The sequence below is a fragment of the Mandrillus leucophaeus genome, unplaced genomic scaffold, assembly GCF_000951045.1.
Source record: "Mandrillus leucophaeus isolate KB7577 unplaced genomic scaffold, Mleu.le_1.0 Scaffold809, whole genome shotgun sequence".
Lineage (NCBI taxonomy): Eukaryota > Metazoa > Chordata > Mammalia > Primates > Cercopithecidae > Mandrillus > Mandrillus leucophaeus.
The window spans coordinates 747308-775130 of record NW_012108797.1 but is presented as its reverse complement, the minus strand read 5'-3'; the positions used below and the strand labels follow the sequence as shown (position 1 = coordinate 775130).

At 38.4% G+C, this 27823-nt stretch overlaps 1 protein-coding gene across 1 annotated transcript in view; it reads right to left on the bottom strand.

The window, feature by feature from the left end:
* The window catches only part of LOC105530266 (protein BEX1), a 270313-nt gene that overhangs the window by 189126 nt on the left and 53364 nt on the right, over window positions 1–27823 (bottom strand). The gene's annotated exons all lie outside the window — the stretch shown is intronic.

Genomic DNA, 27823 nt, shown 5'->3' with positions numbered 1-27823 from the left:
AGCACTAAATATGGAAATAAAAGACCATTATCAGCCACTATAAAACACACTTAAGTACAGAGACCAATGACACTATAAAGCTACCACACAAACAAGTCTGCATAATAATCAGCTACCATCATGATGATAGGATAAAATCCACCCATATCAATACTAACCTTAAATGTAAACAGGCTAAATGCCCCAATCAAAAGACACACAGTGGCAAGCCGGCTAAAGAACCAAGACCCTAATGTATGCTGTCTTTAAGAGACCCATACAATGACAACCATAGGGTCAAAATAAAGGGATGAATAAAAATCTACCAAGCAAAGAGAAACAGAAAAAAGCAGGAGTTGCAATCCTAATTTAGGACAAAACAGACTTTAAGCCAAAAAAGATAAAAAAAGACAAAGGGGCATTATGTAATGATAAAGTATTCAATTCAGCAAAAGACTTAACTATCCTAAATGCCTACACACCCAACACGGAAGCAACCAGATTCATAAAGCAAGTTCTTAGAGATCTTCAAAGAGACTTAGAACTCCACACAATAATAGTGTGAGACCTCAACACTCTACTGACGGTATTAGACAGATTATAGAGGCAGAAAATTAACAAACTTATTCAGGACCTGAACTCAACACTGGACCAAATGGACTGTTAGACATCTACAGAACTCTCTACCCAAAAATATCAGAATATACACTCTTCTTGTTGCCATGTGGCACATACTCTAAAATCGAACACATGCTTGACTGTAAATCAATCCTCAGCAAATGCAAAAGGGCTGAAATCATACCAAACACTCTCTCAGACCACACTACAATAAAACTGGAAAACAAGATTAAGAAAATTGCTTACAACCATACAATTACATGGAAATTAACCAACTCAATCCTGCATTACACTTGGGTAAATAATGAAATTAAGGCAGAAATCAAGAAGTTCTTTGAAACTAATGAGAACAAAGATACAACATACCAGAATCTCTGGGACACAGCTAAGGGAGTGTTCAGAGGGAAATTTATAGCATTAAATGTGGACATCGAAAAGTTAGAAAGATCTCAAATTAACAACTTAACATCTCAACTAAAGAACCTAGAGAACCAAGAGCAAACAAACCTCAAAGCTAACAGAAGACAATAAATAACCAAAGTCAGAGCTGAACTGAAGGAGACAGAGACACAATAAAAATCATTCAAAACATCAACAAATCCAGGAGATGGTTTTTTGAAAAAAAAATTAATAAGATGGATAAACTGCTAGCTAGACTAATAAAGAAGAAAAGAGAAATGATCCAAATAAACACTATCAGACATGACAAAGGGAATATTACCACTTATCCCACAGAAATACAAATAACCATCAGAGAATACTTTGGATACTTCTATGCACATAAACCAGAAAACCTAGAAAAAATGGATTAATTCCTGAACACATAACACCTTCCCAAGACTGAACCAAGAAGAAATTGAATCCCTGAACAGACCAATAATGAGCTCCAAAAGTGAATCAGTAATATCTTACCAATTAAAAAAATCCTGGGACCAAATAGATTCACAGCCAAATTCTACCAGATGTATGAAGAAGAACTGGCACCATTCTTACTGAAATTCTGCCAAAAAAAATTGCTGAGGAGGGACTCCTCCCCAACTCATTCTATGAGGCCAGCATCATCCTGATACCAAAGCCGGGCAGAGATACAATGAAAAAAGAAAACTTCAGGCCAATATCCTTTAAGAACATTGATGCAAAATCCTCAAAGAAATACTAGCAAATTAAATCCAATAGCACATCAAAAAGCTAATCCACCATGACTAAGTGGGCTTAATCCCTGGGATGCAACATACACAACATACACCAATCAATAAACATGATTCATCACATAAACAGAACTAAAGGCAAAAACCACATGATGATCTCAATGGATGCAGAAAAAGCTTTCGATAAAATTCAACACTTCTTCATGTTAAAAACTCTCAACAAACTAGATATTGAAGGAAAATACCTCAAAATAATAAGTGCCATCTATGACAAACCCACAGCCAACATCATATTGAATGAGCAAAAGCTGGAAGCACTCCCTTAAAAATTAGCACAAGTCAAGGAAATCCTCCCTCATCACTCCTATTCAACATAGTACTGGAAGTTCTGGCCAGGGCAGTCAGGCAAGAAAGAAATAAAGGGCATTCACATAGAAAGAGAGGAAGTCAAATTATTCCTGTTTGCAGATAACGTGATCCTATATCTAGAAAACCCCATAGTCTCATCCCAAAAGCTTCTTAAGCTGATAAACAATTTCAGCAAACTTTTTTGTGAGACAGAGTTTTGCTCTTGTTGCCTAAGCTGGAGTGCAATGGCTCAATCTCGGCTCACCACAATCTCGGCTCACTGCAACCTCCACCTCCTGGGTTCAAGCCATTCTCCTACCTCAGCCTCCCAAGTAGCTGAGATTACAGGCACGTGCCACCACACCTGGTTAATTTTGTATTTTTAGTAGAGATGGGGTTTCACCCTGTTGGCCAGGCCTGTCTCGAACTCCCAGCCTCAGGTGATCCACCCGTCTCGGCCTCCCAAAGTGCTGGGATTACAGGCGTGAGCCACCGCGCCCGGCCTGTCTTCTTGTTTCTTCATCTTAAAAAACCTTTAAACGGTACCCATTTTTCTTCAGTTAATAATGTAAAAAAGACTGCATTGCATGGTTAGATTCCTGGGATCCTCAGTTCTTTAGGAATAGACTAAATGACTGCTATCATTGTTTACAAAAGTGTCTTGAACTCGATGGAGTTTATGTTGAGAAATACATCTTATATGTTTGATTTTCAACTTTTAATTCCATTTTTCCATGAACATTTTGAAGTTGTATGTGGAATGTATGTATGTATATGGAATGTCTAATACAGACAAATCTGTTGAGACAGAAGGTAGATTAGTGGTAGGTGCTGGCTGAAGGGAGCAGGAATGAAGAGTGTCTACTGAGGGGTATGGAGTTTCTTTCAGGGTAATGAAAATGTTCTGGAATTAGATAGTGGTGATGATTATACAGCCTTGTAAATATACTAAAAACTACTGAATTATATAATTCCAAAGGTATTTATTGCATATGAGTTACATCTTCTAAAAATTGTTATTAAAAATAACATATGGTCAGGTGCAGTGGCTCATGTCTGTAATCCCAGCACTTTGGGAGGCAAAGGGAGGAGGATCATTTGAGCCCAGGAGTTTGACATCAGCCTGCGCAACACAGCAAGACCCCATCTCTATTTTTAAAAAAATACTATTACAGGTCGGGCGCGGTGGCTCAATCCTGTAATCCCAGCACTTTGAGAGGCCAAGGCGGGCGGATCAGGAGGTCAGGAGATCGAGACCATCCTGGGTAACACAGTGAAACTCTGTCTCTACTAAAAATACAAAAAATTAGCCGGGTGTGGCGGCAAGCACCTGTAATCCCAGCTACTTGGGAGGCTGAGGCAGGAGAATGGTGTGAGCCCAGGAGGCAGAGCTTGCAGTGAGCCAAGATTCCGCCACTGCACTCCAGCCTGGGTGACAGAGTGAGACTCCATCTCAAAACAAACAAACAGCAACAAAAACAAAACAAAACAAAACAAAAATACTATTACAAAGAAGAACAGCAATAGCCAGACAGGACTGTTTTCTATAAATAAAACAGTTTGGTTGTCTCCCAATAATACAAAAGTATGTAAACAGTAGCATGAAAAATATAGACATATTTAAGTATAAGAAGCATTTTACTATATGATGACGTTGCTATGTCAAATTAAGAAGAAAATATGTGTCATTTCTTAAATTTTCTTTTTCTTCTACGTTATGCTGACTTGGGAACCAGGTAATTAATGTAGCTCCTAGAACTAAGCTTCTCAGCCCCAAAAGAAAGCATTTCATCTCCAGCCTCCCTCCCTATTAAAAGGTGTTGCTGAAAAAATCCCCACCTATGTATGACAGGGTATGGATACATAGGTGGATACCCTGTCATACATATAATAAACCATACAATAAAAATTTGTAATAAATAATCTCATCATCTGATAATCTGGAATATAAGCTACAATCCCAGTTCTACCATTTATTAGGTGAATGATCTTGAAAAACTTTTCTGAGTCTCAGTTTTCTCTTCTATCAATTGGGACCAATGATATTTAACTGTGGCTGCAGGTTCTTTGGAGAAGTACATAGTGGAGAAGAACTAGTATGTATTCCTAGTACATACTTATGATGTTATAGTAAGGTCCTCCCTCAAGGGGCTCTGGGTATGATAGTTGAACTGACTTGAGTCTTGTAATTAAGAGAGAACCTAGACTATCTAGTAGCTTATATCAGCCCTCTGTTTGCTATGATTAGGAGTTTTTGATCACCCAATCAAGTAAAAAATTAGTGGGCCACCTGTATTAGTCAGAGTTCTCTAAAGAAACAGAAATAATAGGACAGATAAAGGGGAGTTTATTAAGGATTTTTGACTCACACGATCACAAGGTGAGGTCCCACAATAGGCCATCTGCAAGCTGAGGAGCAAGGAAGCTAGTCTGAGTCCCAAAACCTCAAAAGTATGGAAACCAACAGTGCAGCCATTAGTCTGTGGTAAAAGGCCCAAGAGTCCCAAAGCTGAAGAACTTGGAATCTGATGTTTGAGGGCAGGAAGCGTCCAGCACAGGAGAAACATGTGGGCTGGGAGACTAAACCAGTCTAGTCTTTTCATGTTTTTCTGCCGGCTTTTATTCTGGCCGTGCTGGCAGCTGATTAGATTGTGCCCACCCAGATTGAGGTGGGTCTGCCTTTCCCAGTCCACTGACTCACTCAAATGTTAATTTCCTTTGGCAACACCCTCACAGACACACTCAAGAACAATACTTTGCATCCTTCAATACACTCAAGTTGACACTCAATATTAACCATCACACCACCTATTCATTTCTCTCCTGGTAATACATAGATGACAAAGTAGGCTAATTACTATACAATCATTTCCAAAATCTCAGAGGTTTAGCAAACTTAATTTTTAATTTTCATTCAGATAGTAGTTCAATGCAGGTCGGATGGGATGGGACCAGCCTCGTGCAATCGTTTAGGGACTGTGGTTTGCAGGAAGCTTCACAATCTGTAAATGTGATTTCCAATGTTGCCTTGGGTGTTTACATTCATCAGGAAAACAGATGAAGGGAGAGGACTCATGGAAGATTATGTTGGAGCTTTCATATGGAAGAGACATGAAGTTGGTAAATATAACTTCTGCTCACATTCCAATGGCCAGAAACCAGTCACCTAACTGCAGCACAGTCTGGGAAAAGCAGTACCTGAATATGAACCTCAGAGAAAAATGGAACATAATTTAGTTAACAAACATACTGTCTCTACCATTGTATCACAGGATCAGTTAGCTGCAGATAAAATTTCCTCCAACTCAAATTATTCTGTCTATCATGACATTCCTGGTGCATATTAAGGTAACCAGACCTTCCTTGGTTAATCACCCAAGTGATTAAGTTCAGCCTCTTAATTTACTTTATGTGAGATCCTGGCATCACTGCTGAAATGAAAATGACATATCAAGCTTTAGAGTCACTCTCAGCATCCTCTGCCTAAGGAGAATAGCCATTTTAAGACTTTAAAAATATACTTGCCTGTTCATTACTCAATTTCTTGTTAGCAGTAACATCTTATGGCCCTCTCTCCGGGCATAGTTAGGAAGTAGATGTACTCATAATACATGATAAATACACAACATCATTCCCTTTTCCATGATTATTCAGGTTCTTGCCTCTACAGCATACCAAGCAATCTCTTGTATACCAATCTCGTTTAGTGTGATCCATCAGAAACCCATATTTCAGTCAACCAACTGAGCAAACAATTAGAATCCAGCTGCATGAGATAACAGATTGAATTTAGAATCTCTGCTGTATGCGCAAATATTGATTAATAGCTAATTATTATATATAACATAATATATATTATATAATAATAAAATAATTATTATTAATAGTTGATTAATATTAAATAATAATTTAACAGATTATTATTCGGCACTATGTGTCTGGTGCTGTCCTAGGTGTTGAGGATTACTGGACTGAACAAAACAAAAGAAAACAAAATATTTTCTGTCTTTTGGAACTTAAATTCTTATTGAAGAAAAAACAAAAGAAGGCTTGTGAGGAAACAGCTGAAGGAGGTGAGGGAGTGATACAGGTGGATATCTCAGCGTAGATTTCTAGGCAGAAGAAATAACAAATGCAGTGGCTCTAAGTTGAAAGGATGCCTGACTACAGTAGTTAAAATTATGTTCCTTCCTACCTTTAGCTAATATGCTCAGAAACTATTCTCAAACATATTCTGGAGATTATTGGCAATGTGGCAAATACATTAAATAAGCAGAATCTGTACGATGAATAATATACCAACTTTTTTTTTTCCTGCTGCCTATGCAAACCTGTTCTTTGGAACTAGTTCTACTCTTGTCCCTTGGGTGAAATCTGGGGTATGCTCCATAACTTTTCTGCCTCCTCACGTAAAGTAAAAAATCCTTCTGTCAGTTCCAGTCATAAAACAGTTTCTATTCAATGAGGGCAGAGACGATGTGAGAAGAAATTAAAATCTTATATAATTGATACTGTTACAGCCATCCAGTTTCAGCACTTTCTATGACTCCTCCTCTTGTGTGACATTTTTCAGAGTATATAGGGAGTCTCCCATTGTTGAGGAGCTCTCCCTTGCTGTTCTCTTGAAAAACATATCCCTGGGCTAGTTGCTTTTGACTCTTTATTTAGCCTTTAACCTTCCAGCAGTATATCTCCAGGTTTTATTTTAAGGTGGTTTTTTTTTTTTTCTTCTCCAAAAGACCATCATGATCTAAATCTATGACATCTCCAAGCTACTTCTGTCTTCCATATGGCCCATGTCAAATCTATGGGAAGCACTTACACATCCTTTGCCCAAAATGACTCTCAAATTCAAAGAGTCCAGGCTCTCCCCAAACTTTCTTCACTCTGATATCAAGGTAGCAGGTCAACCAGTCTCTTGTGTTTTGGATTTCTCAGGGATAATTCGGATGCTTACTACGTTATCAAGTTCCAGGAACTCTGAATGGTCAAATTGAAGATTTTTGCTGCAAGCTTGATGTGATATGAAAAGCCCCTGTGCCTTCCTCATGCGGGGGCACTCATGGAATACCAACAGCTCTCATTAGAAACTCCTTTCCAGGCCAGGCGCAGTGGCTCATGCCTGTAATCCCAGCACTTTGGGAGACCGAAGTAGGTAGATCACTTGAGTTCACAAGTTCGAGACCAGCCTGGGCAACATGGCGAAACCCCATCTCTGAAACAACAACAACAACAAAAACCCACAAAAATTAGCCAGCTGTGGTGGTGCAAGCCTGTAACCCCAGCTACTTGGGAGGCTGAGGTGAAAGGATGGCTTGAGCCTAGGAGGTGGAGGTTGCAGTGAGCTGAGATTGTGCCAGTGCACTCCAACCTTTTTTTTTTTTTTTTCTCGACAGGAAAAAAAAAAGAAAACAAACTTTCTTTTAATCTCCAGCAATCTTCCTGGCCTCTCAAATGTCTTTTGTAGGCTGCAAGTCGGTGGTTATTTAAGTGCAGCAAAATCAGTGCTCATTCATGTCCATCGCAAAACCTGCTTTTATCACCTTACTCTCCACTTTGGAATTTAGCAGTAGTTGACACCCAGTTGTCTTGGGGCCCCAACCAAAAAAGAGGTTGAAATAGGTAAGGTTATATTTCCCATTATAACAATATAAATATTAAAAAGTTTGTAATTTATCTGGTGTGTGAGCTATTTGATTTTCTAATTTCAATCTTCCCATTTTCCCACACTCCAGCATCCTGGGATTTGATTCTAATTATAGATTTAGAGAAAATAAGTACATCTGTGGGACAATGAGGAGGGAATGAGGACAATTGGTCTCCCTTACAAGGGACCTTGAGGCAGGTTGTTATGGATCTTCAAACAAAGTAGGAACAGCCTCACTTAAATAGGGGAAGAGGAGTTGATTTAGTTGGTAAGGAAGACCTAATAAGGGTTGAAGGAAGCTGTTAAGGAAGACCTAATAAGGGTTGACCTAGGGGTATTCTGAAGCAGAGTTCCATTCTCCCCCTTCTCTGTCTTGGCTTCCTCTTCCTTGCACTACTCATTTCTTAAGGCCCAACCCTGAACATAGAGTGTCTGAGATCATGCCAACTAGAAGCAATCTCTTCCATTTCAGTCATTGATGCACAGCATATGGGGCCTTGACCTCTTCTGTGGCCTTTAACAAAGGCTGCCCTGTCTCTTTCATCTTAGGTGTGTGTGTGCATGCGTGTGTGTGTGTGTGTGTGTGTGTATATATAGAGAGAAAGCCCACCTCCTCAGAAAGTTACGTGCCAGGATAGTAGGCAGGTGCCCACTCTCATTCTGCTTTAGTAGCATCTGTAATGTTTACTTGGTGTGTCTCCAGAAATCTCTCGGAGGCTTGAGAGAAGCTGCTTGCTGATTGGCTCACAAATATGCCTTTTTTCTTCCTGCACCAAGTTAAACACAAAGATTCTATTGACTCCTCTGCTGCTTACATGTAGTCAGAGGCAACCTTACCATCATTTTAATGGAGTTATTGACAGAGGATATCCTCAATTGGGCATGAAGATGGTGATCCGTTTGTGATCAAGTGCTGTTTTCTGAGAAGTTGCACCACACATGGGCTATACTTACTTTTGAATTTAACTTAAGCCCAAGGCTGCTTACATCTTTTAGCTTGGTAATATAGTTACATAGTTCAGTCATAAAACAGAAATAAACATTTGTTTTTCTTGTCCTCAGCCCTTCCCTTCCCTTTCTCACAATTCAGTCCTAACACTGTCAGATGGGGAAGGTCAAAGTAGGTGTCTTTATCAGATGAGAGGAGGGAGCTGTGTCTGCCTGAGCAGGGTGAGGAAGGCATTCATGCTGGAAGAGCAGCTCATTGCAGGGTGTCAGAGCCTAAGAATTATGATGAGGGCTTCCCAGACAGGAGACAGCCAAGTGAGGGATACTGGAATTTTATCTGGTTGAAAAGGGTGTCCATGTGGAGGAAGTGTGTGGCAGACTGGAGCAGGGTTTTAAAGTCTGAGCAGGTTAAGAAGCATGGCCATGCTGCCAACAGTGTGAGGAAGGTACCTGTATGGTAGGAGTTGCGTAGGGAGGAAGTCTGTTGCACTATGTCTCAGCCAGAACAGGTTTACAAAGTGGGTCGGAAAGCAGGGACTGTAATCCACAGTTGGGAGGATGTCAAGTGGAGCTTCCAAGCAGAGAACAAGGAGTGCAGGAAATGGGAGATTGTTTACATATAGGGGGATTGATCAAATAAAGGTAATGGGATCCAAGGTTCTAATTGTCATAGTAGAAGAGAGTTACAAATATAGAAAGGGAGAAAACTAGAATGAACCTGGTGGTATAGTATTGGAGTTAGGTATCAGTGTGAAGTCATGACTTCAATGGATAGAGAGACAGAAATATAGATGTAAATGTGTGAATGTATATTTATGTGAGAATTTGTGTGTGTCTTTCTCTGTGTATATACAAATATTGCCTGATTCCTTCCACTTAGAGGGCCTGGGGCCACAACACCCCAATAGCAATAAGCACACCTAATTGTTCATATCTTGCTTTCAAAATGCCATTATTAAATAAAAGGAACAAAGAATCCTTGGAGAATTCCTTGGATGGAATGTTGGATGGGACAGGAAAATAACACAATGAATCTGGAACATCTTGATGTGCCAGAAAGCAAAGTGCTAAAGAAATGATGGAGGCATTCCAAAAGGACGTGGAAGCAAGCCTGAAGAAGTTTCTACGAGTCAAGTAGCAGATACTATGAGCATCAATATAAAGAAATATGGAACACATTATAGCCTGTTGAATCAAAAAAGGAAAACATGAGTCAGTATATAAATAAATATACATATATAAATACACGATAAATATTTACATAATTTCAAAATTCCTTACCATAAAATATTAATAATTACAACGGAAAAAAGAGTACCGAAATGACCTGGCAGTCACTATCTTAAACAAATGATCAGTGCGGATATTATAAGTAATGAGACAAATCAAAATTGTGTGCCACCTGATAGGACAGAAAGAGAATACTACAGGCCAGGTGCAGTGGCTCACTCCTGTAATCCTAGCACTTTGGGAGGCTGAGGCGGGCAGATCACGAGGTCAGGAGATGGAGACCATCCTGGCTAACATGCTGAAACCCCGTTTCTACTAAAAATACAAAAATTAGCCAGGTGTGGTGGCGGGCGCCTGTAGACCCAGCTACTTGGGAGGCTGAGGCAGGAGAATGGTGTGAACCTGGGAGACGGAGCTTGCAGCGAGCAGAAATCATGCCACTGCACTCCAGCCTGGGTGACAGAGCGAGATTCCATCTCAAAAAGAAAGAAAGAAAGAAAGAAAGAAAGAAAGAAAGAAAGAAAGAAAGAAAGAAAGAAAGAAAGAAAGAAAGAAAGAAAGAAAGAAAGAAAGAAAGAAAGAAAACAACATCACTTCCATAATAGTCCTGCCAAAGATGCATAACCTGAATCCATTCAAGAGGAAATATGAAGCAAATCCGAAATAAGGGACATTCTAGAAAATAGGAACTATAAGATCATGAAAGTCAACGAAAGCCTAAAGACATACTCTACACAAAAGGATGATAAAGAGTCACCAATGAAATGCAACAGGTGATTGTGAACTGGATCCTTTTGCTATAAAGAACATTGCTGGAATAACTGGTGAAAATTTATTGGGTTCTAAGTTTAGATGGCAGTAATATATCAATGTTAATTTTTAAAATTTTGATCATCGTATTGCAGTTATATAGGAAAATGTCTGTGTTTGGGGGAAATATGCACTAAAGATATTTGGGGTTATATTTAGTTTCTATCGCATGTAACATATTACAACACACTAAGCAACTTGTAACAACACTCATTTATTAACTCATAGTTCTGCAAGTCAGTATTCTGGGTAGGGTTGGCTGGTTTTCTGCTTAGGGTCTCCCAAGACTGAAATCAAGGTGTTGGCTGTCTTGGGCTATTATCTGTTGGGCCAGGAGAAGAATCCCCTTCTAAGATCATTCAGGTTGTTCGCAGAACTCAGTTCCTTGCAGTTGTAGAACTGATGGCTCCATTTCTTTGCTGGTTTTTGACAGGCAGCTGCTCTCAGCTCCTAGAGGCTTCTTTCTGGTCCTTGCATGTGGCCCCCTCCACCTTCAAGGCCAGCAATGGAGATGCATTTAACCCTTATCATGATTCAAATCTCCCTGACTTCCCTTTCTGCCATCAGCCAGACAAAACTTTCTCCTTTTAAAGAGCTTACGGGCTTAGATTAGGCTTACCCAGATAATTTCCTTTTTGCTGTGTAATGTAACATAGTGATAGGAGTAACCCCAGGAGGTGAAAGTCATAGGGATTATCTTAAAATTCTGCCTCTCATAGGATAGATGGGACATGAGGCTGGCAACTTACTTTCAAATAATTCAGGGAAAAATTATCTGTACTGTCCCTGCAATTTTTTATAAGTTTACTATTCTTTTCCTTCAAAATTAAAAAAAAAGGAAATATAAAAATTTATACAGTGCAGTTCTGATTCTAGGTAACACGGAATAAACACATTTCAACTTTCTCTAGCAGTGAACACAGCTATGAAAACCAGACAGAATGTATGGTGTAGATATTTGAGATATCTGAAAAGTAAATATTAACTAGAAGATGTATCAGAGAAGAAGATCAGTATTTGAAGTACCATCAAACTGGTAGATTTGAACAAGACCCAGAATTTCAGAACATAATATTCAAAATGTTCAGCATGTAAACCAAAATTATTCAGCATATAAAGAACCATAAAAATCTCAAAAAGCATGGGAAAGGGCAAATCAATAATACAGATGTTGCAAATATCTTACAGACTTTAAAGCAGCTGCTATAAAAAAGCTAATAAGAGCCATCACTCTTAAAATAGAAATTATCAGCAAAGAAATGGAAGACATAAAAAAGAACCTATGGAAATTTTAGAACTGAAAAATGCAGAAACCAAAATTTAAATCTCACTGGATGGACTCAGTGGAAGGATGGAAATGACAGAGGAGAAAGACAGTTAACTTGAAGATAGATCAAGAGATACTGCTCAGTTTGAACAACACCCTAGATTAAATAGATATCTGAAGAGCCCTATTACTATTAAAGAAATTCAGCTCATCGTTAAAAACCATCCAAAAACAAAACTCAAGGCCCACATTGTTTCACTGGCAAATGCAAACTAACATTTAAAGAAGAAATAGCACTAATTTTATATACTCTTCCAGAAAATAGAATATGTGGTAGCAGAATAATGTTCCTTTGGTCCACATCTAATTTCTAATAGATCCGCATCTAATTTCTGCAAACTCTACACTACATTGCAGAATGGATTTTGTGCTGATTTGATTAAGGGTTTGAAACTTGAGTTGAGGAGATTTTCCTGGATTATCCAGGTAGACCCAATCTAATTCTTAAAAGCAGAGAACACTTCCCAGATTGATTAGAGAGATAAGATGAAGGAAGGAGGAGGAAAAATTCAAAATGTGAGGATCTGACCAGCCTTTGTGGCTTTGAAGATGGAGGAAGAGGGTCATAAGCCAAGAAATGTGGGTTAGCCTTTGGAAACTGGGAATGGCTCTTAGCTTTAAAGTCTGTCAGATATTTACAACATCTATGTTGTTGATTTGCCCAAGAAAACAGAGATCTCACTTCTACAAACACAAGGATTTGAATTTTGCCAACAACCTCAGTGAAGAAGGAATAGATGTTTCCCTAGAGCCCCCAGAAAGAAATGAGACATCTTGGTCTCTTCCTGGTGAGACCTATGTTGTTCTGACCTAAATAATTGTTAAGATAATATATTTGTATTGTTTAATATGTTAAGCTTGTAGTAATTTCTTATGACAGCAATACAAAACCAATACAGAAGAAGAGGGAATACTTCCCAACTGATTTTACAGCCCTAACATTACCCTGACACCAGTGAAGACAAATATAGCGCAAATAAAGAAAACTAAGACAAATATCCCTTGTATTAGTCAGGGTTCTCTAAGGGACAGGACTAACAGGATATATGCATATATGAAAGAGAGTTTATTATTTATTATTTATTTTTTTGAAACAGCGTCTCATTCTGTTGCCCAGGCTGGAGTGCAGTGGCACTATCTCGGCTCACTGAAACCTCCACCTCCCGGGTTCAAGCGATTCTTCTGTCTCAGCCTCCCGAGTAGCTGGGATTACAGGTGCATGCCACTACACCTGGCTAATTTTTGTATTTTTAGTAGAAACAGGGTTACACCATGTTGGCCAGGCTTGTCTCGAACTCCTGACCTTGTGATCTGCCCACCTTGGCCTCCCAAAGTGCTGGGATTACAGGTGTGAGCTGCCGCACCTGGCCAAGGGAGTTTATTGAGTATTGACTCACAAGATCACGAGAAGTCCCACAATAGGCCTTTGGCAAGCTGAGGAGCAAGGAAGCCAGTCCGAGTCCCAAAACCTCAAAAGTAGGGAAGCCAACAGTGCAGCCTTCAGTCTGTGGCCTAAGGCCCAAGAGCCCCTGGCAAACCACTGGTGTAGGTCCAAGGGTCCAAAAGCTGAAGAACTCGGAGTCAGGTGTTTGAGGGCAGAAAGCATTCAACATGGGAGAAAGATGGAGGCCAGAAGACTTAGCTAGTCTAGTCCTTCCATGTTCCTCTGCCTGCTTTTATCCTATATGCACTGGCAGCTGATTAAATAGTGTCCACCCAGATTGAGGGTGGGTCTGCCTCTCCTAGTCCACTGACTCAAATGTTAATATCCTTTGGCAACACCCTCAGAGACACACCCAGAAACAATACTTTTCATCCTCCAATCCAATCAAGTTGATACTCAATATTAACCACCACATCCCTCATATTACCGGACTGAATTTGTCAATATATAAAAGGAATAATTTACCACAACTAAGTGGGATTTATCCCAGGAATGAAAGCCAGTTCAATAGTTGAAAATCAATCAATACAATCTAGTCTAAAGAAGAAAAACCACATGAGCATAGTCATTGATGCAGAGAAGTCTTTTGACAAAATTCAACTTTTATTAATGATAAAAACTCTCAGCAAACTGTGAGTAGAAGTAAACTTCTTCAACCTGGTGAGATGCTTCTACAAAAAAATCCTCAAGCTAACATAATATTTAATGGTGAGAGACCAAATCCTTTCCCCCGTGACTGGAAACACGGCAAAGGTATCCATTCTGAGCACTCTTATTCAACATCATAACAGAAGTCTCATCCAGTGCAACAAAGGAAGAAAAAGAAATAAAAGGCATACAAATTGGAAACTAAAAGTATTTTTTTTATTTGCAGATGACATGATTGTCTATGTAAAATCCCAAGAAATATAGATTTGAAAAGAAGGAATCAATTGAAACAACGATGCATGCCCAAAATACAAACTTTAATACATGCCTCACAGCTTACAGAAAAATTAACTAAAAATGCATCATATATTGAAATGTAAATGTGTTAAGTATAAATTAAAAACAGAAATGGTAAATGTAAAACATAAACAATGTTGTAACTTCTAGAAGAAAATGTAGAAAAACTGTGTGATCTTGGCTTTGACAACATGGGTTCAGGTATGACACCAAAAACATTATCCATAAAAGAAAAACAAAGACAAATTGGACTTTAGGAAAATTAAAAGCTTTTGTTTTATAAATGACACTGTTAAGACAGTGAAAAGATAAGACACACTGGCAAAAGTGTTTGCAGATTACATATTTAATAAACGACTTGTGTCCTGGATATATAAAAAACTCATAAAACTTGACCAATATAAAACCAATTAAAAAATTGTCAAAATATCTGAACAGTCACTTTAACCAAAAAAGATATACAGATTGCAAATAAGCGTAAATGAAAACATGTTTAGTATTGTTAGTCATTAGGGAAATTCGTATTAAAACTACAATTAGTTATCAGCACAGACCTATAAGAATGGATCAAATAAAAACAATCTTCCACAATTGCAAATGCTGGTGAGGATGTGGAACAAGAGGAACTCTCATTCATTGCTGGTGGGAATGCAAAACTCTCACCAGCAGCATACAATAATTCTGTTTACCGACACCCAGACAAGCACAGAATCTTATCAGTCTTTTAAATTCTTTCTGATTTGAGAGGCAAAGGAAGAATTTTGTTTGTTTCCATTTGTATTTCTTTCATTGTTAGAGTTTCTATTTGTTTACTGGCCCTTTATGTTTCCCTTATTTAAATGTCCTGTTCATATCCCTTGTCCATTTTACTCTTTAGTTGTAAGAGCTGCTGAAATAGTAAAGTTATAACCCAAATCTGTAATACATGCTGTAAATATTGCATTACATTGTTTATGTGTAGTTTAACATGCATTACGATATTATTTTTAAGGCATTTGTAATACTTGGTATGGTATTTTCAGATTATAATATTAGCACATGATTATGGCAAAAAAGAAAATTTGAACATGTTAATTGTAAAAACAAAATCAAATACTGATGTGTGCTAAAACCTTTTCTAATATTCTAATGGTAAAAGCCACTGATTTGGCACTGAGGGTGCAACAGGACATAGTTGTTAAGAAGTGTGACTTTAGATTTAGGCAACTTGGGTTCAATTATTGCCTAGCACAATTCACTTAACTTCTTTGTCCTCCAGCTGCCTTTATTTGTAAAAAGTAATTCTGATATATTTCAAAGGGTTGTTGTTAAAATTAATTTATTTTATTCATTTATTCAACAAACTTACTGAGTGCCTACCAATTACCAGGCATTATTTTAGGCTAGTGGTTCTTAAAATGTAAGAGTACACATACACACACACACATACATATGTATATATGAGATGATTTCAACTTAAGGAAACAGGCAAATAAGGCTATGTATGTCAGAGTGTCAGGGTAGGAGCAATCCTTACTACAGCATGGTGGGTGTCTGTTGCTCAAATGTATCTGTACCATCTTCTCTATTCGCCTACCCCTATGCATTCATTATGGAAAGGAGGGCCCTGTACGTTAAAATGACATTTTTTTTTTTTTTTTTTTTTTTTTTTTTTTGGGTGGGCAATTTGGGCTGGTCTCACCTGGACTCATTTAGGTGGCTGCCTTTTTTTGGTTTTTGGTAATACATCAGGTCCCAATAAACATTGGGACAGTTCCTATCTGGGTAACTATATTGTCAAAGTGGAAAGAAATACATTCCTTACTTCTTTGGCCCACCAGAGCCTCCAGATAAATCAGTAAAATTTGTGTCATCTTGAAGACTCCAATAAATCTGCAACATTGCCAAGCAGCACATGGCAGTTCCTTAGGTAAGTCGGCACGTGGAATTGGATGGTGTATAGTACCAGAGGAATGAAAAACTGTTTACTCACCTCTGCTGTCTGAACTTGTTCCTACTGAATTCTGCCCCTACTAATAACTGAAGGAAATCTGAAGGGAATTGAGGCTCTGCATGTACTGAGGTTGGGAGAAGGGAGCTAATCAAACAGCTCATATTCATTTCATACTCATTACTTCACTTGATCTACTCAGCAGTTCTATGGAATATTTTCCTCATACAGTACATAAAAGACTGATTGTGAAGTGAATGTATGTGCAAAATTACCTGGCTTGTACTTCTAGCCTAGAGATTCAAACATCACTTGAAATTTATCCTTTTTAAAGTTTTTTTCAAGTATTTATTAAAGTGTTCTCTATTGCCTTTATAAGCCAACTGACCTACTTTCATTTTTTTCTTTTTAGACTCTTTATTAATTTTGTGACACAAGTTAAACATATTCTTTTGAAAAAATGAAAGAATACAGATATTCAAAACAGAAAATTTTCCATAAATCTGCCCCTTAAAGAGAAACCAATATTATTAAGTTTTTCATGTACATCTTATCCAAATTTTTTCTATGCACACATGTAACATATAAATATGCCTATTTTAAATTGGGATATCATATATATGTGTGTGTGTCTGTGTACTTGTGTATACATATATGAACTTTTTCTATGCAAATGGAAAAAATCCCGTATTAAAATGTAGACTTGCATATGAAACCATAAAGCAAAATCTAGTGAGATACTGGTGACAACAAAAACATCTAAAACCAATATCATCAAAAGGTTAAAAACACAAAAATGAGCCAAAGTATGACTAGAAAATGCAACCTAAAATAAAAGTGAAGCCCTAAAAATATAAGAAAAAATAATTCAAGACAAAAAGCACTAAATGGGATAAGGCCACTTCCTGGACTGTCTTTTCATCCAATGCATTACTCTAAATTTATTTCTTAATTTAAAAAAATCTGTTCTGGACACTTTTCTTCTCCTCCTCCTCCTCCTCCCTCTCCCTTCATTGTTATTGACATGCCTATGGGACATGCCCCTCTCCATCTTCCTGGGTAGGTGGTGCTTGTTCCTGGTGATTATTTCCTCTAGCTTCCTGGCCTTCAATTTCTTCCAAATGTAGCTCTTCCTCTACATTATGAACGCTTTCTTCATTTTCCTGGTGGGAATTTTCCATGTTGAAAGTTGTTTTTCCCTTTTCCTCTTTGACTGCAATTACTCCTTGGAGAAAAAAGGGAGGAAATACTGAATGTGTGCTGTTCATTCCAGTACCCATGTGTTTTCCCGAATTAGGGGGATGAGTGCAAAGGTCTCACCTTTGCTCTAATTCACTCCTCTATTCCCTCCAGGTTTTTGCCCTTCTCCCATACCTAAGGAACACATATATATTCTCTCAGTCTCTCTCAACAATTTTTCCTCTAGATCATTCTACCAGCCTCTCCCTGGATTGAATGAAACGTAAGTAGGAGCAATGTCTCCTCCTAGTTATGTTCTGGCCTGGACCATTTCCATCCTTTCACCCCCAACCCTCAGAGGTTCTAGTCCAGAGCATGGCACATAGTGACCTGCCCAAATCCCAGTCAGTTTCCTATTCCCCTTTCCTTTCTTGAGCCTAATAGGCATTTGGACCTGCAGACAGAAGAAAGATAGTGGTACTGAGGTGCTTGGTGGATGGACCAGTATACTAGACAAGGGCCTCTTTGAAGACTGGACACCTAACCACTTCAAGTCTCAAAGCTCCTTTTCCCACCCCTGTTTCATCCCCATCTCCTGCTCTAAAATGCCCACCACATTGGATTAAGGGAAGTAGTTTCAACGATTTCTTAGTATCCATTTGCCCACATCTGCACCCCCTATAACCACCATTTCTTTTACGTCCTTCCCCTTTCATCTCAATACTCCTCATCTTGGTGCTTATGCAGCACTCCCTTGCAGGCAGGGTGTAAAAGAAGTGAATTATTTACAAGCTACTCCCAGGTCTATGTGTTTCCTCCTGGCCCTCTTTCTCCAGCCCTTCCCTCCATCCCAAGGCATATCATATCTGTTTCAAAATATTGAAGAGGTGTCAAAGCAAACAGGCCTGTACCTGCTTCAGTTTTTGCCTTCCTTCCCTTTCACATGTACCCCCTTACACCACCACCACTGACGCACAGCTCCAAGTCCAGCTGCTCACATAGACCTGCTCCATTCTGGAAAAGTGTCTTTCTCCCCCTCATCCTCTGGGCCAGACACTAGCCTGTCTCAACAGAAAAGAGGAGTGCTGCAAAAATAAAAGAAATCTGAATAAGAGGAATTTACTCACACCTTGGCTCCTGGTCACGTGAGGGTCTCAACTAACGGCAGAGTTTAATTTCCCAACCCCCGCACCCCACCTCTAGGCTGGCAGGCAGTGCAACAGAAATCCCCACCACATTACCACCATACACACAGAGAGACCCATCTCCACCCCTCTGTGAACAGTGCCTCAGTGCACACCACCCTGTCACTCTGGTCTTTGCCAATCTTGAGGGGCCACAAATGGCATCACCGATGAAGGTTGGCATTTGCCCTTCTCTGGTTATTAATGAAGGTCTGCACCCCCTATCCAACCAATCCTCCTACACCCTACCCCACCAGGCCTTGCTTCTTGTTACCTGTCCCTCCTGTCACCACTCTTCCTCCTCACCCCACCCCAAGCCACCAGTGCCCACCAACTTCCTTGTTTTTGTCATGCACAGTGTCAGGGATCCATAGTGCAATTTTCAATAATTCTCAATATTTTCCTGCATAGTTTCTTTAAAAATCATAAATATAATAAAGCTACTTTCATTTGGGAGGGGAAAAGTTTTTTCTTAAGGCCTTTATTTAACATTCCACTAGCTCCAGATTCAATTTTTGCATTACTCCTTTCACACTTCTTGGTCATTGTTACATATTTTACTTTAGAAACTTTAGTTAGAAGCAAGAGTTTTGAAAAACAGTTCAAGTTTATGCTCTTAGGAAGAGATAATTTATCGTTAATGTAACCATGTAACCATTTCAATGTAAATGTTACCTGAAAATTCTAAGAAGAGGAGAAAGGAGAAAGACCTTAATAGAGAATGTGGCATTGTTCTCACAGATATAAAGTAACTATCAAAGTAGAAAAAGATTTTACTACTGTCTCAAATCCTCAACAAGCTGCATTTTGGCCTGTTTGGTCCCAAAAGTACAAATGCAACACACACATGCACACACACACACACACACTCACAGAGAGCGAGAGCGAGAGCGAGAGAGAGAGAGAGAGAGAGAGAGAGAGCAGTCCACATAGATGCTTTATTTATTTATTTATTTATTTATTTATTTATTTGAGATAGAGTCTCCCTGTACCACCGGCTGGAGTGCAGTGATGTGATCTTGGCTCTGGCAACCTCCACACCTCCCAGACTTAAGTGATTCTCCTGCCTCAGCCTCTCAAGTAGCTGGGATTACAAGCATGTGCCACCACACCCGGCTAATTTTCTTTTTTTTTTTTTTTTTTTTTTGTATTTTTAGTAGAGATGGGGTTTCGCTATGCTGGCCAGGCTGGTCTCAAACTCCTGACCGCAAAAGATCCACCCGCCTTGGCCTACCAAAGCGCTGGGATTACAGGCAAGAGCCACCATGCCTGGCCAGATGCATTATTTATTTATTTATTTATTTATTTATTTATTTATCTATTTGTTTGTTTGTTTGTTTGAGATGGAGTCTTGCTCTGTCACCAGGCTGGAGTGCAGCGGGGCTATCTTGGCTCACTGCAACCTCTGCCTCCCAGTTCAAGCGATTATCCTACTTCAGCCTCCCGAGTAGCTGGGACTACAGGAGCGCCACACCCAGCTAATTTTTGTGTTTTTAGTAGAGACGGGGTTTCAACATGTTGGCCAGGATGGTCTTGATCTCTTGACCTCGTGATCCACCCACCTCGGCCTCCCAAAGTGCTAGGATTACAGGCGTGAGCCACCGCGCCCAGCCCAGATGCATTATTTTTAACAATGCAGGCTTTGGTCCCAAGCCTTCATATAGTCTCTTACATTGCTGAACTGAGATGGATAATTCAATACAACTTCTCTAAAAGAATAGCATTCAGTGTTGGTTTATCGCCACATTAAAAACACTTATTAACTACACAGTGATTATCAGCTGTAAATCATGCTAACACACTTGCATCTCCAAAGCAACCACTTATGAATCACTGGCTATGTACAAAGTACATTAATTGGATATTAGCATTTAATCCTGACAAAAGTCCCTTGAGGTATATGCTATTATTATCCCAATTTTACAGGTAGAAAAACTCAATATATCATTTAAGTAACTTGTACAAAGTCACATAGCTAGTGAGTATAGAGTTGAATTTGAATACAGATCTCTTTGACACCACTGCTTGTGGTGATAGCCAATAAACTATATTGTAACCCAACTGAAATATCAGTACCCTTCAGGTATTCTTTCATAGACCTTTTCTTCTTTCTCAAGATGTTTGTATTAGGTTTCTATTGCTGCTGTAACAAATGACCATCAATTTGGTGGCTTAAAACAACAGAAATTTGTTGTTTTACAGTTCTGGAAGACAGAACTGTAAATTGAGTCTTACAAGGCTAAATTCAAGGTGTTGGCAGGGCTGGTTCCTTCTGTACCTTTCTTCTTCCAGCTTTGGTTCTGGCAGTATTTTTTGGCTTGTGGTTTCATTACTATAGGTTCTGCTTCCATTATTGTATTGGGTTTTTTACTTCTGAAGTGAAATCTCCCTCTGCCTCTCTCTATAAGGGACACTTGTGATTGTATTTAGGGCCCACCAGAGTAATCTCCCCATCTCAAGATCTTTAACTTAATCACATCTGCAAAGTCCCTTTTACCACATAAGATAAAATTAACCTAGTCCAAGGATTAGGACGTGGATATCTTTGGGGGACATCATTAGCCTACCACAATGTTCAAATATCTTATGGTTTTCAGTACCATATTAAGCGTTGACTCCCAAATCTGCATCTCCAGCATATATCTCTCTTTTGAGCTCCATAATATTTTACCCAACTTATTTTGAACTTTGACACTCAAATATCTCACTTTGAAGTAAATATAATCTTCTCTTTCAGTTCTCTCGCTGCACCTCAAATCTCACTTTGGGTCTCTATCTATATTAATGACACCAAGATTCAACTAGTTCCCCACGCCAGACTTTCTTAGTGTTCACATCCAATCAACCACCAAGACCTGTTGTTTTTACCTCCCATAAACTACTGCAACAGCTCCTTCCTGGTGTCCCTACCTGAAGTATTGTCCCATCACATAAAAGAATGACTCCAGAATACCATATAAAAAGATATCACATTCAATAATCCTTAAAACAACACTATGAAATTGATATTTCTTTGGGAAATCCTCATTCTGCAAAAGTAGACTTCTGTAAGACAAAAAGAAAGTGACTTGTGGAGAATACTTTCATGTATTCTTATATCAGCTGTTTTTGGAGATGAACTCCACTTGTGGAATGTTTAGAAGATTAGAGGAAAAATATAACTCTTGGGAAACAACTTTATGTCCTGAGGGATTACTATGCTATATCCCTGATACATTTTTAGTCTGAATCCAGTTTCACCTCTGGTCCTTGTGTAAATACAGATTATGTTACTTTTACTTTGGAGTTTTGCTCTATTCCCATCCTTCCTACATCTTCACACCACCCGATACTCCATTCCTATCATTCTTAAGTTTCCTTCCACTCTCTTTCTGAACACTTGTTCTGGAGCTGCAGATCACTGTTTTCATCCCATAATAGATGCTGGTTGAATGGGACAAGGCCAGCCTTGGTCCCTGTGACCAATATATCAATATATGTTCTCGTTGCTGGCAAAGCAGCTCACACATTGTCTTTCCACGTCAAAGTCTGATACGATAAACTAGGTTTTTCTTACTAGAACATTATCTTTTTTGTCATAATTCTTTATGGTTGCTTCCAGTCTACCTAAATTGATATTAAGAAATTCTCAAGCTCCCCAACTCTCTTCTTCCCACAGGAATCAGATCATATCTATAATATATAAATACTGCTATTTTAATTCTTACAAAAAGTCTTGATGACATGTGGTGGTCTGTTTCAATAAGCCGGCCTATAGAATGATTTCTTAAACTACCACCAGAAGCAGGCATCAACCTGCTGTCTCTCTCTTTTTGTTACTCTATAAAGGTGTTACAGCAAGCTATTTTTTCATGATTTCATATAACCTAATTTGTCAATCTTATGCTTGTTCTCATTCAACCACCTTTTCTTCTGCAAGGCTGACAGATATCATTGCCTCCCTCCCCATCAAAGTTTTGTTTTGAAAACAATTCAGACCGACAGAATGTTTCAAGGATAATAAAGTAAATTGAAATATACTTTAAATTTCTTCATCTAGACTGTGTTCGCCAGTTAATATTTTGCCAATTGCTTTATCTCTCTCTCTCTCTATATATATAAATATATAATATATATATATTTAACTTTGCTGAACTATTTGAAAACCAACTATAGATGATGTAGACATCATCATAATACTCCAGCATTTTATCTCCTGACAACAAGGACACTCTCCTAAACAACAATACAATTATCACATTCATAAAATTTAAAATTTATATAATACCATTATATAACCTACAATCCTTATTCAAACACTACATGTAGTTGGTATGTCTTTTAATCTAGAACAGTTCTCTATCCATCTTTCTTTCATGACATTGATACTTTGCTGAGGATGTTGAACAACTGAGATTCTCATACATTGGTAGTATGAAATGGTACAACCACTTTGGAAAACTGTTTAGCAATTTCATATCAAATTAAATGTTTGCCTTTTCTATAATGCAGAAATTCCACTCCTAAGTATTTCCCAAGAGAAATGAAAACATATATTCACAAACAAGCTTTCACAAGAATGCTCACAGTAGTTATATTTATAATAGACAAAAATGGATACAACTCATATGTCCAATAACATCTTGAATAGATATACCAAATTTTTATATATTCACACTATGCAGTACTATACAACAATAATTTTTTAAAAGAATAAACAACTAATACCTAAAATTATAAGGATGAATCTTAAAAACCTTATACTGAGTGAAAGATGCTGGACACAAATGAATATATACTGTGTGATTCCAATTATCTGAAGTTCTACAACAGAAAAATTTGTAGAAATAACCTAAGTGGTTATTGGAGAAAAGGTGGCTGGGAAGAGGGACAGGAAACTTCCTGGAGTGATTAGAAATATTCTATTTTACACAGTTAATTGTATATAATTGCACACTTAAGATCTGTGCATTTCCCTGTATGTGAATTTTACCTCATTTTTTAAAAGAGTGTAAATTGGAATATAAGTATCATGAAGGCAGAAACTTTGTTTTGTACACTATGTTAAGACCTAGTCAAAGGCCAAAGCAGTTAGCAGGAGCTCAGTAAATGTCAAAACTACAAGAAGCAGGCCTTGGAAATCATCTATATCAATGGTTGTGAAATGCATAATAGAAATTTTTACTCTCAATCCTAGATAATATAGGTATGTCTTTTATTTTAAAACCATGTATAATAAGCCATGTTATTAATCTACTTTCTGGGTTACCAAGAATCCTGTTGATCAATTACAAGAGTTCTGAAGTAAGAAAATGGCCATTTCAACAGATTTTCCTGACTCTCAATCCCAGGCTTTCCCTGCGTTTTCATACTGCCTCCACTTTACATGGTGAACCTCCAGTTTTAAGGGATAGATTGGCTAAAAGTGATGAGTATGTGTCCATGCAGGGTCATGTCCATATGGCTGGATAACATTATCTTGGTCCAAGTGGTCAATTTGAGCAGGCAGTTGAATATAGAGGTTTAAGGAGAAAAGTTTACGATGCATGAATGGATTTGGGCTAGCACAGTTTTACACATTGTAGGCTTCCAGTAAATATTTGTTGAACGAGTAAATAAATGAAATGTGAACTTGGGAGCCTCAAGAAAATGCAACTAAAGGCATAGCCTTCCATTATTTCTCTACACTTACATATTTTTAAAGCGGTACTGGAAATCAGTTTCATAATGGTCTTTGAAATTTATGTTTATTACTACTGTATATTTTTGAAAATTAACATAAATTTATTGGAGAATATTTAGAAAGTAGTTATGAATTGCCACCATGTGACCAAAGACAGAACTACATCATAAATTTAGTTGACAAGGAAAAGTGGCAAGCCAGGACCCACAGAAATCTGACATTTTACCAGGTTATTCTTAGAAGTAAGATGAAACAGGTAGCAAATGATGAATTGGAAGAGCTAACAGTCCCTATATCAGCTAAAGCAAAAGGAGAAACGGAATTACACTGTTTTCAACTTTGTGACTTTTTTTCTAATTATAAAAGCTCCACACGCTCATTGAAAAAAATAAAACTGGAAATACAGAGGATGAAGATGAAACTACAAATTTCCCATAATAATGCCATCTAGAAATATCCACTTCAAGTATTTTGATATTTATCCTTAAACTGTGTGTGCGTGCGTGTGTGTTCTTAAGCAGGTTTTTTCCATGTTAATGATATATTTCTATATTATATTTTGCAATTCATGATAGTTAAGATTTTTCCTTATGATTTGAAATTTTTCTGGCAGGTAACTAAATAAAATGGAAATGTGGAGGAATTTTTTTCTCATCCTGCAATAAACAGCATTGGAGTGCATAAATAATGTAAATGCTTATAGAATTCAATTATTGTTTTTCAATTCCAAATGAATGACCATTATTATATTTAGCTTATACAAAAGTTGCTTCTTGTATGCAAGAAAGGAGGTTGGATGAAAGGAATGAGATTAGGCTTTTGCTTTAGAAGGGTGGCATGGGGTCAAGAAAGCATAGACTTTTTCAGTTCCTATTTGAATATTATCTTAACATCATCTGATGACAACGATGATGATGATGACACTGATAATAATGATTACTGTAGATCTAACATTCTCTGAAGTCCTATTATATGCCAGGCATTTCATACAGTTTTCTGCATTATTTCTCACAATACAGTCTTGTAGGTTATATATGGTCATACTCATTTTATAGATGAATGTACCAATTTGACCTCACACTTCTTATGAACAGGAAGTCCAATTCTTTTCCTATTATATTGGGTCCACCTTTTTAGATGGACTTCCAGGGCAAAGTAACTGATTATGTCAAATCTTCTCAGTATGTGACCTGTCCCCAACCAGAATCCATTGACTATTTACTCAACACCATCCCTGGATGATGATGATGATGATGATGAAGATGATGATGATGTTGACAGCAATGATGGTGGTGGAGAGGACATTTTCTGTTTGATCTAAGAGTCTTATGTCTGGGGGCCCCATGAATGGCCAGGTCTCCGAGAAGGTAGTTATCCTCCAAGAAAGAGGATAAATAATTTATACAAGGTCACATACCAATAAGGAGAAGAGCCCAAACTGGAACCCAAGTTTATCCGACACTACGGCCATATACTTAAATCACTTTTTTCCTTTCTAAACCCAAGGATTTGAATTTCATCTTTGTCTTATTGTTCAAACAATCCTTTAGGCTGTCAGAAATTTCGTAATGTTTCCTCAGATGACAGACCTAAAGAATAAGGCTCACAGTTGGATTACTTTCTGCATGATCAATGCCTTAAAAAGGCATCTTCACACCAATTCGCAGTTGACTGTCCTGACCCCCAAGTCGTGAGCTGGGCCTGCAGTGTAAGTGGGTTTTCAGATAGGAGGGGACACACATTTTCTCCTGAGTTATAAGACCACATGTCTTTGCAAGTTCCCTTTACCTGGTGTCTCCTGTGCTTCAGGGCCTGGGCTGGCTCAGGCATCAGATGCTCTGCACCAGGAAGACACAGAGCTAAAGTCCTTGCAGAACCAACCAAACAGGCCAGGGCACATCGAGGCCTTTCTAGGAGTCTGCACAAGGTGGGTGGGAGAGGGATGGGTGAGGTTTTGTGTGCTGTCTAACTCTGTTTTTGCCCCAGTTGTCTTGTGGGCTACTTCACTGGACTCTGAGAGAAGGGTCAGACCCTTCTGCTTCAACCCCAAGTTACCTGGTCAGACCTGTTCAGACATCTGCTTGCTCAAAGATTATCCCAACCAATGTTTTCAACTGGGAAGTTATGGAGCTTTTTCTTTTCCCCTACAAAATGTTCCCCAGAAGAGAAAGGGAGAAGGAGGGAAAGGCAAAGTGCTCTGACCTGAAATAGGACAGTCATCCTCCTCCACATATGTCTGTTCAGGATAGCCTGGCCGTTAGCCTTAGGAGAGCCTAGTACCTGCTGCAGACTAGAGTGGAAGGACAAAGTCAGAAGTCTTGCTCGGGCCAACCCTTTAACATCCTGTCTGAGCACCACCCTCTGAGGGCTGGGGGGAGGATTTATCCTCTCGTAAAACTGGTTCTGGTGAACCTGGAACTTTATCTCACTCCAGTTAGAATTCCAGTTCGACCAGCACCTATCAGGCTGCCATCACCTTGAAGAATGGTCTGGAGACATGAAGATTCCCTGAAAATGACATCATATAGTGAAAAAATAGAAACAGAAGAAAGCCAAGGGTGCAGGGTTGGCTCAATTGCTTTTTTGAGATGATTACTAAAAGGTAATTTTGAATTTATTTCTGATACATTTTACTCATACTGGGAGGAGGCAATGCATGGCTAAACATGGTGTTCACTCAATAAAAAGGCATCTTATGTTACATTCCTCCCCCTAGCTTTTTATCTTGTCTTTCTTTGTTAACAGGAACCTTACAAATTTTATGTATAGATGTGTCCATCTTTTCCTTTAAAAATTCATACTTAAAACAGTAAATGCTTGTATAGGCCTTCTATTTCCTGAATGTCAGCAAGCATTCACCAAGATTTCCTGCCAATTATTTTGTAGTTAATATTTGAAATAACGAAAAGCATATTGTATTACTAGTGGTTCTCATTCTTCAATCCATATCATTATCACCTGCAGGAGTTTGCAAGCTATAATTTTACAGCCTACCTCCAGAAAATGTGGGTCAGTGGGCCTTATGTGGGGCCCAGACATCAGCATTTTCAAGATACTCCCCAGCAGATTCTGATGCAGGTGATTATGTGAGATACTTTGATAATAAAACATTTGGAGTACAATCTATTCTCTGCCCTGTTTCTTCTTGGAATTGCTTGTCATAACTCTAGAGAAATAAAAATACTTGTAGATTATTCAGCGAGTAATCTGATTTGGACAAACTTGCTAGCTCTTAGTAGCAATCAAAAAATCAATTAAATATTAAAACACAATGTGCCAGCTAAACACCTACAAGTATCCATATGTGGGATACCAAGAGGAAGAGGTAGTCTTTGCTTGTTCTACAGGGGAAATATAATTTCTAACATTTATATAATAGTATTCTACTTCAAGTACATTTATAAGGTTCTTACCGACTTTGAAA